At 35.6% G+C, this 13,202-nt stretch overlaps 1 long non-coding RNA gene across 1 annotated transcript; it reads left to right on the top strand.

The window, feature by feature from the left end:
- The first annotated feature begins 1,318 nt into the window (after positions 1-1,318).
- On the top strand, positions 1,319-9,112 carry LOC124898961. Its single transcript, XR_007056108.1, has 2 exons — positions 1,319-2,424; positions 8,782-9,112. It is a non-coding gene; the product is annotated as an uncharacterized LOC124898961 (long non-coding RNA).
- Positions 9,113-13,202: the final 4,090 nt, after the last annotated feature.

Here is a 13,202-nt window from a genome sequence, read left to right as displayed (position 1 = left end):
TGATTTTGAGTGAAAATAACTTTTGAATAGGCTATTGGAAAAGGGCGAGATCCAACACCGAGTGATATACATTTACACGTCCATATACATGGTCATAATGAAAAGTCTTTTGTCACTGCACAATCTAGGGTGGTAAATGTAAGTAATATATATATATATATATTTTTATATCTTTCTCTATCTCTATTTTTATATATATATATATATATATATATATATATATATATATATATATATATATATTACGTCCGGCTGCTATCACTTTCGTGTTCTTGTATACCTCCTACTCTATCCCCGCTTGTAGGACCGCGCTAGGTTGCTATTATACTAATACCCTAAATTAAGTGTTTGTGAATACATTTCCTTTTCCATTGATGAACTTTCAGAAGGGACCTCTTTAGTAAAATAAGAATAGTAATCTTTACTTGTTCTTCTTCAGCTTGTAACTTGCTTTGCACTTGAAAAACTTCCTTTAGATGACATAAGAGAAAATCAACGGAATCTAGGAGAAAATTACAAGTTTAGTGTGGCCAATGTGGTGGATATTTGGTTACAGTGGCTGATTCTTATGGTAAAATTAGGGATCCGAAGGATGTTGGGCTTAAGGTGTCGTGCAATGTTGTTATAGGAAGAGGTTGAGAAGCCGAGATATTAATGTATGGTAGGCGATATAATCACTCGTTGAATATGAATCAAGTGCAGTATGCACACTTGTCTCAATGTTTTTATTTTGGAGAAAAGGCTCAAATATGCCACTGAACTATCAGAAATGACTTATTTATGTCATCTGTTAAAAGTTGGGCTCATTCATGCTATCGCCGTTATAAAACCGGTCCATCCATGCCATTACTTTTTAATGGTAGTTTTAAAAAAAGTTGTTTTGCCACGTGGCCTCTTATTAGAGGCCCACGTCATTTTAAATTTTTTTTTTTAAAGTTTTGATCCATTAAGAAGAATTCACCCACACCTAACCTATCACCTTAACCCACTTTAATATTACTCTTAATTTTGACACTAGATTTAAACATATATATAATCATTTAGTCTTCGAATATGAAATTTACACACTTGAATACTACGTTTAAAATAATATAGGTTAGAATAATTAATAATTTAAAATGACAAATGAATAAATTGTGATTAAAAAATAATTTGTCTTGACTCTCGAAATTCGAACATCATCACATAATTTAGGACGAAGAGAATAGCACATACATGAAGGACCACAACTTTTAATTAGGAAGAATACCTAAAAATTCCTTCTAAATTTGGATTATAAGTTGTATAATTGAATTATTGGTAGTCTTAATTGTAGACACGTAATTTTGTCCCTCCGAAAGATATTTTCGCCTATTTACCTTATGCTATCGTGTACCCTCAAACATGTAATTATCCCTCTATAAAATGACAAAAAATAACAACCCTTAACAAATTTTACCTTGTTTTAATCATATCCTAACAACCCCTCCAATTAAAATTGACAACACATCACCACCCCCATACCCCCTCACCCCTACTCACGTACACCTCCTCACCTCTACTCACGCGCACCCCATACCCCACCCCATTTTTATCACATTTTCCTTTTTCATTTTTGGGAGGAGGAATTCTTCACCAACCTTCACAATATACACACTGCAATGAGAGTCCAGAGAAAAGTGAAAAACCAGTGAAAGAAAAGGGGGAGGGACTCAACTTTCCTCTTCTTCCACACAGATCCTCCATACGCATACACTGACCAAACACAAAAGGCCCTATTTTTCCATTTTTTAGGTAGAGACAGAAATAGAAAGGGGGGAGAATAAGAAAACGGGAAGAGAGGAGAGGACCATTGTCGTCTTCCTTCTTTTCTGGGAAAGCTCCAAAACGCCATAAATACACATACACTTACACATATTGACACATACACAGCTCATCTGAAACACACATACAGAGCATGGGATACACACACTCATCTGGTCGAGAGGGAGAGATTGGGCAATTAAGAGATAGTGAGAAGAGAGAAAAGATGTGAGGGAGAGAGGTAGAGAAAACAAGAGAGAGAGGGAACACGACGGTAAAGGTTGGCTGGTCTTTGGGTTTTTTGGTAAAATTTCTCGCCGGAATCGGCGTTCCCTTATCAAATCCGACCACCTGTAGACCCAAAAATCCATGAATCCTCTTCGTCTCTAGTTCTCCGATGACATATCGCCGAAAATATCATCTTTGCTGACTGCTAGGATTTGCCGGTGCTCCGACGAGTTTGAATCTCATCGAAAATAGCAAAGTCGAAGTCCAAATCAATAAACCCACAATCGAGTCCGAGTAGAGTCAAGTTCGAGATCGAAGTTGTTGATTTGGGTTCGTGCTGAGGTTTTTGATTTGAGGTTTCGATGCGGACTCCATCTCATTCGAATAATATTTGAGTTCGAAAGCGATATTAAGGTCCATTTCTCATCCCTTTCTCGAGTAATTCTAATTTTGATATCTTGCTGGGTGAATTGATAATGTGTGGATCTTGTTTTGGTTGGTTTTATGATGTTTGAATCATGAATAATGGCTGTTGTTAGTTTTGAATTATAAAAGTCGAATTGATAGTCTAAGAATTGGTTAATCAATGATTGAGGATTAAAGTTGGCTATTGGGGGTGGAAATTGAAAATTGATAGAAAGAAAGTATTAGTTATTTTGATTCATTGGGGTCGTTGAACATAATAGTATCATGATAGGTCGAGTGGGGTAGGCAAACGTAGGTTGGGTAGGCAAAGTTTAGAATTTGTGGTTTTGTTGAATGTTTGAAATTTTGTTGAATGGTTTGGTTTTCTCGCATTGAAAACATGTATTCATTTTACCGGGGAATGCCCTGAAGTACTTGTATTATTTTATCCGGGGAATGCCTTGAAGTATTTTGTACTTGGAGGACGTTCGTGATGAAGGACTGAGGCATCGGGTGAGGCATTAGAGCTTAGTCTAGGATTAGTTTAGAATAGGATTTATATTTTCGTATTTTTTTATTTCGGGACTGTATAACTCGGACTGGACACTATATTTTTGATTCGTTTTGTTTTGTTTGTTCGTTTGATTGTTTTACGTGTTTTTTGTGTGGTTTGTACATCTAGAGTGTCAAATTAGCCGATACGCCCCATCAAGCAACCGTGGTTGAACCACGGGATCGAGGGATGCCTAACACCTTTCCCTCAGTCAACAGAATTCCTTAGCCAGAATCTTTGTTCGCAAACCAGTTTAAAGAGTCAAATCATTTTGAAAAGGATCTTTCAAAGGTGACTTGGCACACCGAATTATGTCAAGTGGCGACTCTGAATAAAAAATGTAAATAATCTTTTTTCAAAACAAAATTTTACTTTTGTTACTTTGATAATAAAAACCCTTTTGAACTTAAAAACAATATCTTTTTGGAGTGAAAAAAGGGGTGTGACAGCTCTGGCGACTCTGCTAGGGACCTTTTCAGAATTCGGGCTTATTTTTGGAGTCGTATTGGCTTTGTTTGGCATTATGGGTGTATAAACATTGTTTCTGATTATTGTTTGTGTTATTGTTATCACTGTTGTGCGTTTTTGTGCTCTTTGTTTATAGTTTTTCTTTACGTGTTACCGCTTTATATCTGACATTATTTACATAACCCGAGTCAATTCTTTTTGCAACAAGTCCCGGAGTGCATGTCATGCGCACGAACTCTAGTTAATTTACCCTTATTTTAGGGGGAGGATCCATTGGATGTATGGAGTAGGTGGAAAGCAAAGTAGCCACTATCGACCATATGCTCCCCCAAACGGCCTTGTTAGTAAACCACAATGTAGGTCAGCCTTTAGGTCATTCTTATGTGCATCATATTGAAACCTAGCGGGGCCCACATAGTTCTTTGTTGGAGACTCACCTTTAAAGCATTCCCATGTGCTAAATGTTGCATCTTTCTGGGTAATGTGGTCATTTGACGGACTGATTCGGGGAAAGCATATGTTAGAAGTAAGGTGTGCTTGGAAAAAAAAAAAGAAAAAAGGTGAATTAAAGAAGAGTTTCATAGTTTTTAGGTTCTTTATGGGTTTTGTTTTTCACAATTCAAAAAAAAGGGATTTTTTTTTTTACTTTTTGCACTCATTTTTCAAAAAAAAAAATCAAAAGATTTTTCTTTTGTTTCCTTTAGCAAGCATTCACAGTTCAAAAACTCCAAAAAGATTTTTTTTAGGGGATTTTTATAAAAGAAATATTCAAAAAAAGGTGGTAGAAGTTTTGTACATTTCATATAACGAAAATACTAAAAAGATTTTTTTTTATTTCATAGTTGTTGGTGTCATTTTTTATGTAAAGTGTCAAATTGAAAACTCAAAAAAAAAAAAAGATTTTGTTATGTTGTTCATCATGTGTCTTTGGTCGTGTCTCAAGTCAGGGTGTCATCTGTTATTTAATCATTAATTATCAAATCTGAATGAACTACGCATGCCTGATTCTCGTCCCTTAGGGCGGGATACGTAGGCAACCCTAGGTGGGTTCGGTAATCTTTATTTTGGCCTTTTTCTTAGTCTTAGCCTAGGCCTTTCACCCCATAATCTAGAGTTGTTAGCCAAGTAGGCTGATTTTGTTCAGTGTTACTGTTCGCCGAATTGGAGTCATGAAGCGGTCTGTCCCATCGACGTATATCCGCATCAAATTTCCAATGGTTGGAAACCTTTTTCTCTTATCAAATTTGTGAGATAACGTCTTATCTGTTATTATAGGATGGATCTGTCTACAAAGTCTAGAGTCCTTATGGTTGTCAAGGTACCCAAAAAAGTTGATCAAGTGGTGGGGCACGTTCAAATACTCTGAAAAGCACGAAGTGAGGAAATTATTAGGCAATCTTGTAGCACTCATGGATCTCACGCCCCGTCCGGATCTAATAGAAGCTTCGTTGACTTTTTGGGATCTAAACAATTTGGTGTTTAGGTTCAGAAGTTGTGAATTGACTCCTACCCTGGCAGAAATATCTCGTTTGTTTCAATTGACTTATATGGGTCAGCAAATGATTTTAGCCGTTAATCATACTCGTAAGAGATTTCTTCGACTCTGTGGATTGAAAGATAACAAGCATCTGAGATATCTCAAACAATCTTGGATTTCTTTGGACTATTTGGTTGCTAGATTTGGGTCCTTAGAGGGTTTCGACTGCTTTTGGGATGAATTCTGTACTACCAAAAAAACTGGGAACGACGTCGTCTTGAGGTTATCTGTCTGGCTTTGTTGGGCATCTTAGTATTCCCGTTAGATGAGAGATGTATCAAAATACTCGTCTATAATCAATGGTGATAGCTTAATTCAAGAAAAAAGATGAGGTCACCATTGTTCCAATGATCTTAACAGAAATAAATAAGGCTTTAACTGAAGTAAAAGGAGGGGTACGATTTTTTGAGGGGAGTAATCTGATATTACAGTTGTGGATGATGGAGCATTTGCTTATGCCTTCTTTGATTAAAGAATATATGATCGACCGTTGTCTGAATGATTGAGTGCAAGCCATGCAAGAGAGAATGCGTTTTGATAAATTTTTTTTTCCTATGGGAGTCAATTCCTGGATCGTATTTCTCGAATCAAGAACTCCGGACAATATCCTTTGGTCCTATATGTGGTTTCATCCTAAGAAAATCTTGATTGGATCTCAAATGCAACTCTTTCTGGTTTTGATAGGACTTAACTGCACTAGGCCTTACAGTCCAAGAAGGGTGATACGTCATTTGGGTAGGATGCAAGACGTCCCCCCAATAATGGACCTTCTAAAAGATATAGAGTACTTTAAAGACCAAGTCGTGGGGGAAAGCAAATATGAGAAATTTTGGAATAACGCGATAAAGCTAGGTGTCGATACTCTTGAGGAAAATCTAGGGTGCACTCTAAACTATGAAATATGGCTACAATCTCTACCCCGTGGCATTAGTAGACCCTTACCAGCCCAACTTAGAGGGCGAATACGGGAAGCAATCATGGTAGAGGACGATGAGCAGGAAGATCCGGGTGCCAAGGTGGAGTTTTTAAGAGTTCAGCTATCACGTTTGATCATAACTATGGATGGGTGTCAAAAAAACCTTTTCGGGTGTAATCTCCAAGAGGCAGGGATACAGGCGAGAAGTTTGTTCCCGAGTGTCAAGTCTTCGTTGCAGGATATGTTGCAAAGTCTGAGTGGAAAAGTGGAGACTTCACAGACGGGTTTATCTCACCCAGGGACGTCACACAAAGCACCAGTTTGAAAGAGCATTTCTTATCTTTATTTAGTTTGAGTCTTTTATGTTTCTGTCATTGTAGGGTGGTGTTTGTGTTAAGTCGGAGTCAAGTTATTTTGATATTATGGTCTTTATTAGTAATTTCACGTATGTCGTCTTAGGGGTCTAGAATGTTGTTTTGTATTTGCTGATTAGTATCGAGGTTGTCTTAATTTCATTGTATGTTTTATTGTTTCTTTCGTCGAAATGTTTTGATGTTACCTTTTTCTTTCGTTTGTTTGTTTTCATTTTTTGTGAAAAAAAAAACTTCTTCAATCATGTGATGTTTATGCATATGCATCCCGAACTATGCAAGATCTAATTCATGTACAACATGATACGTAGGCAACCTACTTTTGGGTTCGATCTAATCATTTTGTTTCATTTGTTTTTAATTATTTTTCCTCTTTTAAAGAAAAGAAAAAGCCATAAAGAATGATAAAATAAAGGTAAACTGCGAGAGAATAAAAGAAAGAAAGGATGATGAGATTAGAAAGGGAAAAACAGAGACTGATACAAAAAAAAAGAGGAAAATAAGGGCGAAGAAAAGAGGTGTGTTTGGAGGAAAGAAGCAAATGAATGTAGATAGAAATCGAGATGATGTTAAAATGACCTTGCTACCCTCAAAGGCTTGTAGAAATGAACATTGAATTTAGGACAATTTTACCAATGTGATTCCCATGCTTGTTGCATGGCCTAATCCTAATGAGTGTTGTCTTTGATGAGCATATTCTTTTAGATAACAGTAGTAGGTTTGCAACACTCTGGCTAGTCACCCGTACTTTACTAGATCAAAAAGCAAAGCTCGCAATGGCTAGCAGGGAGATTGAAAATTCGCTCATTGACCCAGATCAGGATCCTTGGGAAGAAAGTTCAGAACGCAATGATGAGGTAGTAAGGCTCAGGCAACAATTAATAGATTTGCACCGAGCATGGGCTAGTGGCATGCCTCCTCCTTCACTCCCTGAAGGTCTTGGGAATATCTTTAATTGCTCACCGCTCTCTCAGGCGCAATTCTCTGCTCCTACTGAATCACCTGAGCACGCACTAGGATTCACTCCGCGACATTATTATCCTGGCACTTCAGTGTGCCCTTGGCAGCTCCCCAACCAAGACCCGCTGCTCAGCCGGTACCACCGATCACACCGGTGTTCTATGTTATGTGTCAGATAATGGGGCTTTCTCGGTCTTCCAGTGAGCCGGTATTAAAGGTTACAGATAGTCAGTATTATGCCCTGGAGCCTACTTTGAGAATGAATGAACCTATGGGTACACTCAGCCTCCTACATTTCCATTTGATACAGAGAAACTCGTCGCAACAGAGGAACAGAAAGTCAGCGTAGAAATTGAAAAGTTTGGAATAGGCTATGAGGAATTTGCATGGAATCGGAGTTTATAAGAGTGTTTCCTATAAAGATCTTTGCATGTTCCCAGACGTCAACCTTTCCCTCAGTTTTAAAATGCCCAAGTTCGAGAAGTATGCTAGGCACGGTGATCCCGTGGCACACTTGAGATGTTATTGCATCCAATTGAGGGCTGCATGGGGAAGAAAATAGTTTCTCATGGCTTTCTTTGGCGAGAGTCTTTCTGATCTGGCTTCAGAATGGTTTGTCGATCAAGATATCGACAAGTGGAATAGTTGGGATGACTTAGCTTCTGAGTTTATGCAATAATTTTAGTATAACGTCAACCTGATTTCGGACAAAAAAATCCTTAGTCAACATGAAGAAGAAAAGAACTAAAGGCCTTAGGGAATATGCAATTAGGTGGCGTGAACAGGCCGCCAGGGTAAAGCCTCCAATTAAGGAAAGTGATCTAGTAGAGGTCTTCATTCAGGCACAGGATGAGACCTATTTTCAACATTTACTTCCAGCAATGGGAAAGTTTATTATTGAAGTCTTCCAAATGGAACAGATAATAGAGGACGGAATCAAAACCGGCCGAATAGTGAGTTTTTCCGCGTTGAAAGCCACCACACAAGTATTCAAGGTGGATCTGGTGCATTCAGATATTAAAAGAAGAAAGAGGACGTGGCAACCATTGTTGTTGGACCCCATTCCTATCCCAAAAGACCGCCTCGCCCCTATCCCCAATCCATAGCCCAAGCCTATTTCCAAGCTCTATATATTCCTCCCCACCATTACTACCCTCCGAAAAACCCACCATATACCATTTTACCCCCTCCTTACCCAGTATATAGTGGACAACCATATGAACAAACCCCTTCTTACCTGCAATGGCATGTGCAAGCTCCACAAAAATGTCCATCATCTTCACCAAATTACTTTATATTCAGGATCCTCTTGAAAAATGAGATTTTACTTTTAGTTTAGGACCCTCTTGGAAAATGAGAATTTACTTCACGTTCAGGACTCTCCTAAAAAATGGGAATTTACTTTCTGTTCAGGACCTTCCTGAAAAATGAGATTTTACTTTATGTTCAGGACCCTCCTGAAAAATGGGATTTTACTTTCTGTTCAGGACCCTCCTGAAAAATGGGACTTTACTTTCTGTTCAGGACCCTTCTGAAAAATAGAATTTTACTTTATGTTCAGGACCCTCCTGAAAAATGAAACTTTTTCTTATGGTCACAAAGTTATTGCGACTGAGTTTGACCCCAACGCACTCCGTACAAGATATGCTGCACTTTTGTGTGACTATGGGATCCGAAAACAAGAAGCAAATGTCATTAGTGATGTCGAAGCACCATTGAGGCTTGCAAGGCAAAATAGAATAACTAGTGTCACTGAAGTTGTTGATGTATGATGGTTGATGGATTTTTGACTTTTTGTATTTTAGAAACTAGTTTATGGATGTAGGTTTTGATTGTACAGACTACTTTTTATGTTTTGAATTGGTTCTATTTCATGGAGTTCTACCATTTACTATGAGATATTGTTAAAAAAAACTTACGTAGTTTTTATATTATGTTTAAAAATATATATGTCGTATAAATCAATTTTATTTAACCTAAAAATACATATGCAGTGTTAAAATCAAATATTGCAAAAATACATATGGAACATTCATAATATGTATTTTACTATGTTGTTGTTGTTCTTTAAAGTTTTTCACCACCTTCCTATATTGTTAAATATAACATGTAGTGTGAGATTTACGGAGTTCTACCTTTTACTTTGAGATTTAGTTAAAAAAGTACATATGTAGTTTTCATATTATGCAGAAAAATACATATGTTGTATAAATCAATTGTTTTTCTGCATAAAAATACATATGAAATGTTAGAATCAAACATTACAAAAATACAACTGCAACATACCTTATATGAATTTTGAGGATGTATTCCTATAAATTAGGATTTAAATTAAAGTAAAATTTGAAAAATTATCGTAGTTATTTACAAAATAAATATACAGTGTTGATATTAGCTACAAAATACATATGGACTATACATTAAAAATATTTGCCAAGAAAATACATATGAAGTTATAGATTTGATTTTAGTTACAAAATACATATGCACTGATGATATTTTTATTAAAAATACATATGGATTATACATCAAATGTATTTTTACAATTTAAATACATATGCAGTAATAACATTATGCAATTCAAACATATATTTGCAAATATGTCACATATATTTAAACACTTGAACAATTAGGAATCATATACTTGTTTGGTTAATCAAAGTTAACACCTTTAACCTAAAATATATTTACTATGTCAAAATACATATGAACTGATGCTAGAAAATACATGTGTAATGTACAGCTTTTGAAACATATATAGCTCCATTATTCAAATATTACTGTCTTCAATTGTCAAATGATTCATAAATGCATTAACTAAACTGAATTAGTTCATCATTATAAAAAATGAAAAAAAATGTTTCAAGAAATAATATAGAAAAAGAAATGTATCATTTGTGATATTTCCTACAAGAATGCCTATTGTGACCCTTAGCCCCACAACCACCGCATGAGTTGATATTCTTCTTTCCAAACATATCCCGACCTGATTTGCCAGGATCCTTCTTTGCAGGTCTTCCTAGAGGTCTTTTGAATTTTGGAGGCAGTACTATTTCATCGCGTATATTCTCTGGAATTATTCAGTCATCGTTGTGTGGCAACGGGTAGATTGGAACATCATATGTCTTAAAAATAGTTTTTGGTTTAAGCAAATCAGAACAGTATGACCCCTTTTCAAAAAAAAATTTCTCCAACACCGCACAAGCATGTGCACATGGTATCTCATCTATTTGAAAAGCATTACATGAGCACTTTTTTTCCTTGATGCAAACAATGAAGTGCTTTTTTTTGTCGTGTACCGTATACATATATTCTATGGCCGGTACAACCTGAAATAAAAATAAAAAATTAAATGCACTGATACAAAAAGATGAATTCCATATTTCATGATATGTTGTAAGCACACTAGCATTTTTGAAAAAAAAACTTATGCAACAAAAATACATATGCAGAGCACTTTTGTACAGAGCAGCCAAATAATGTCATACCGCCATATGGGTACACAAAGCCTCGTTCTCACTGATTATGTCATTAAACTTTCCAATGAGTGTTGTGAATGTATATGAAGCCTCCTGCCTATTTGCACAATTCCATTTTGCAAACAGTATTCAAACTTCCTCAAGAAAGTCATAAATTGACAGTTCTCTAGCTGATACAAGCACTCTATTTATTGACTCCATAATATTTTAAGTTAAAGTCCATCCTTGGTGAACTGTTGCATACGACCTAGCCCACTTTTCGTAATCCGCCAATTTCAAATATTTCTTCACCCTCATATCAGCAGCCTCAACTTTTTTCATTAACATATGAAATTGTGACTTTGAATATGATTTGGCCATTGTGTAAAAGATCTCCGATAATGCATCGTGTGACTTTCTGTAAAGTTTTTTCACATTACCCCATAGATGCCATATACATGACTAATGTGGAACATCTTCGTACACATCACTAACAGCCTTTATGATGCTTGGATTCCTATCAGACACAACACAAATATTTTGTCTAACCCCATACGCTTCCTTTAGATTCTCGAAGAACCACGTTAAAGATGCATCATTTTCAGAATCAAGCACACCATATGCCAAAGGAAATATATGACCTGTATACATAATTCATCATTTTCAGAATCAAGCACACCATATGCCAAAAAAAAAAAAATAAACTACACATATAAAAAAATCTGCGCAGGCCAATTTAAATACAGTTAGGAACTGCATATGTATTTATTACAAATATAGGTCAATTAAAATGTATATTTTATCTATCAAAAATGGTATCAATTACATATAATAAAATATACTTGCACCTAACTATCAAACATAATCAATTTTACATGTTTCATTCCGAAAACTTTGAAATATAAGTAATTACATACAAATATGTATATATGAATTGGATATATTTATTTTTCAAGTCAACAGCAAAAATACAAAAAAATACAACCAGTTATACAATGTAATTATTATTAAATGATACTAACCTGCTCTGTCCGTTGTACATGCTGTTACAAATGCCCAGTATACATTCCTCTCAGATAACTAGCATCAACAACTACGACTGGTCTACAATGATCGAATCCTTTAATGAATGCATGTAGAGCGATAAATACATACAAGAACGCATTATCATCTGTCTTCTTCATTCTTATATGTGACTCCGGATAAGTAGTATTCAGCACATATAAGAATGATGGCAGTTTCCCATAAGATGCTGATGGCTTACCCCTCAACTCTTCTAACGCTCTTTCCTTGGCCCTCCAACATAAAGTGTATGTCAAATCCATACCAAAATCTTCCTTCATGTCATTTTTTATTTTCATCGCGCTGTATTTTCATTTGTGGTTTTTGAATTTCTGTTTAACCATACCAACTATCAACATACTAGTTGCATGAACCTCTGGATAGATCTTATCCTTCACTGGGCAAGTATGTTCAGGTATGAATCTTCTAATTCTAAACATTCCAGTGTCTCTCATGCCTGATGCACACATTAAGAACTCGCAGTTTCTTGATTTGCAAAACAATGTATAACTACATCAAACATGATTAAATATATTCAAAATACATATTCAAAGTAATATTTAACAAAATCATAGTGATATAGAATGTACGTACGTTTTCTTACTAGACCTTTTACTGCGCGTTTGAAACTTTTCCCTAATTGCATAGTCCTTCATGACTGACTTAAAATTTTTTTTTCAAGTAAACCTGATTGTCCTCAACATGCTTGTGATGTGGGTCTGAGATAATAACCTCAATAGTATCCATCTCAAAAAAATTCTAATGCTTGTGTATCTTCACAAACCACCAAAGCTCCTTCATTTGTTGTATTTATCACTGTTTGAAAGTTGTTACAATTGATATCTCTTTCAGCAATACATATAGATAAACTTTCCAAGTTGTTCCCTACAACTTTATCCAAAATGCTTACATATAAAGAAAGATAATTCATGTTTGTATAAGCTTTTTCTACAATATAAACACCTTCAAACCCATATTGTTATATATTTTTATCTGCACTGCATTAGCAGTGATTTAATATTCCACTAAAATACATTTTCTGGTTAAATCCACACTTAAGTGAGATGCCAAAACAGCATGCAGGTCAACGAATGTTGCTGATGTGCTCAATAGTATAGCATCAGTGACATATTCTTCGAAGTTCTTTTCGTACGTCCATCAGCTAGAGTGCTTCACAAGGACTGGTATGCTTCCCATTTCTACTTGATTTAATCAATAAATAAACAAATATACATATTTGTCAAATATCATTTATTTTAGCACATTATTTACAGCTTTAAGTGCAGACAAAGTTACCCAGCTAACATCTCAATTTATAAAATACATTTTATACAATATTTGTTTAAAGTTACATACAAACAAAGCAAAAGTTTTCAACCAAATACAGAAAATACTGCATCAAACGGAAGTAAAATAGGTACGAAATATATTTTCACATATACACTTATATTCTAAAATTCCA

This window comes from Capsicum annuum, chromosome 5 (assembly GCF_002878395.1).
Source record: "Capsicum annuum cultivar UCD-10X-F1 chromosome 5, UCD10Xv1.1, whole genome shotgun sequence".
Classification (NCBI taxonomy): Eukaryota; Viridiplantae; Streptophyta; class Magnoliopsida; order Solanales; family Solanaceae; genus Capsicum; species Capsicum annuum.
Note: the sequence above shows the minus strand (reverse complement) of the source record. Positions and strands in the feature narration are given on the sequence as shown.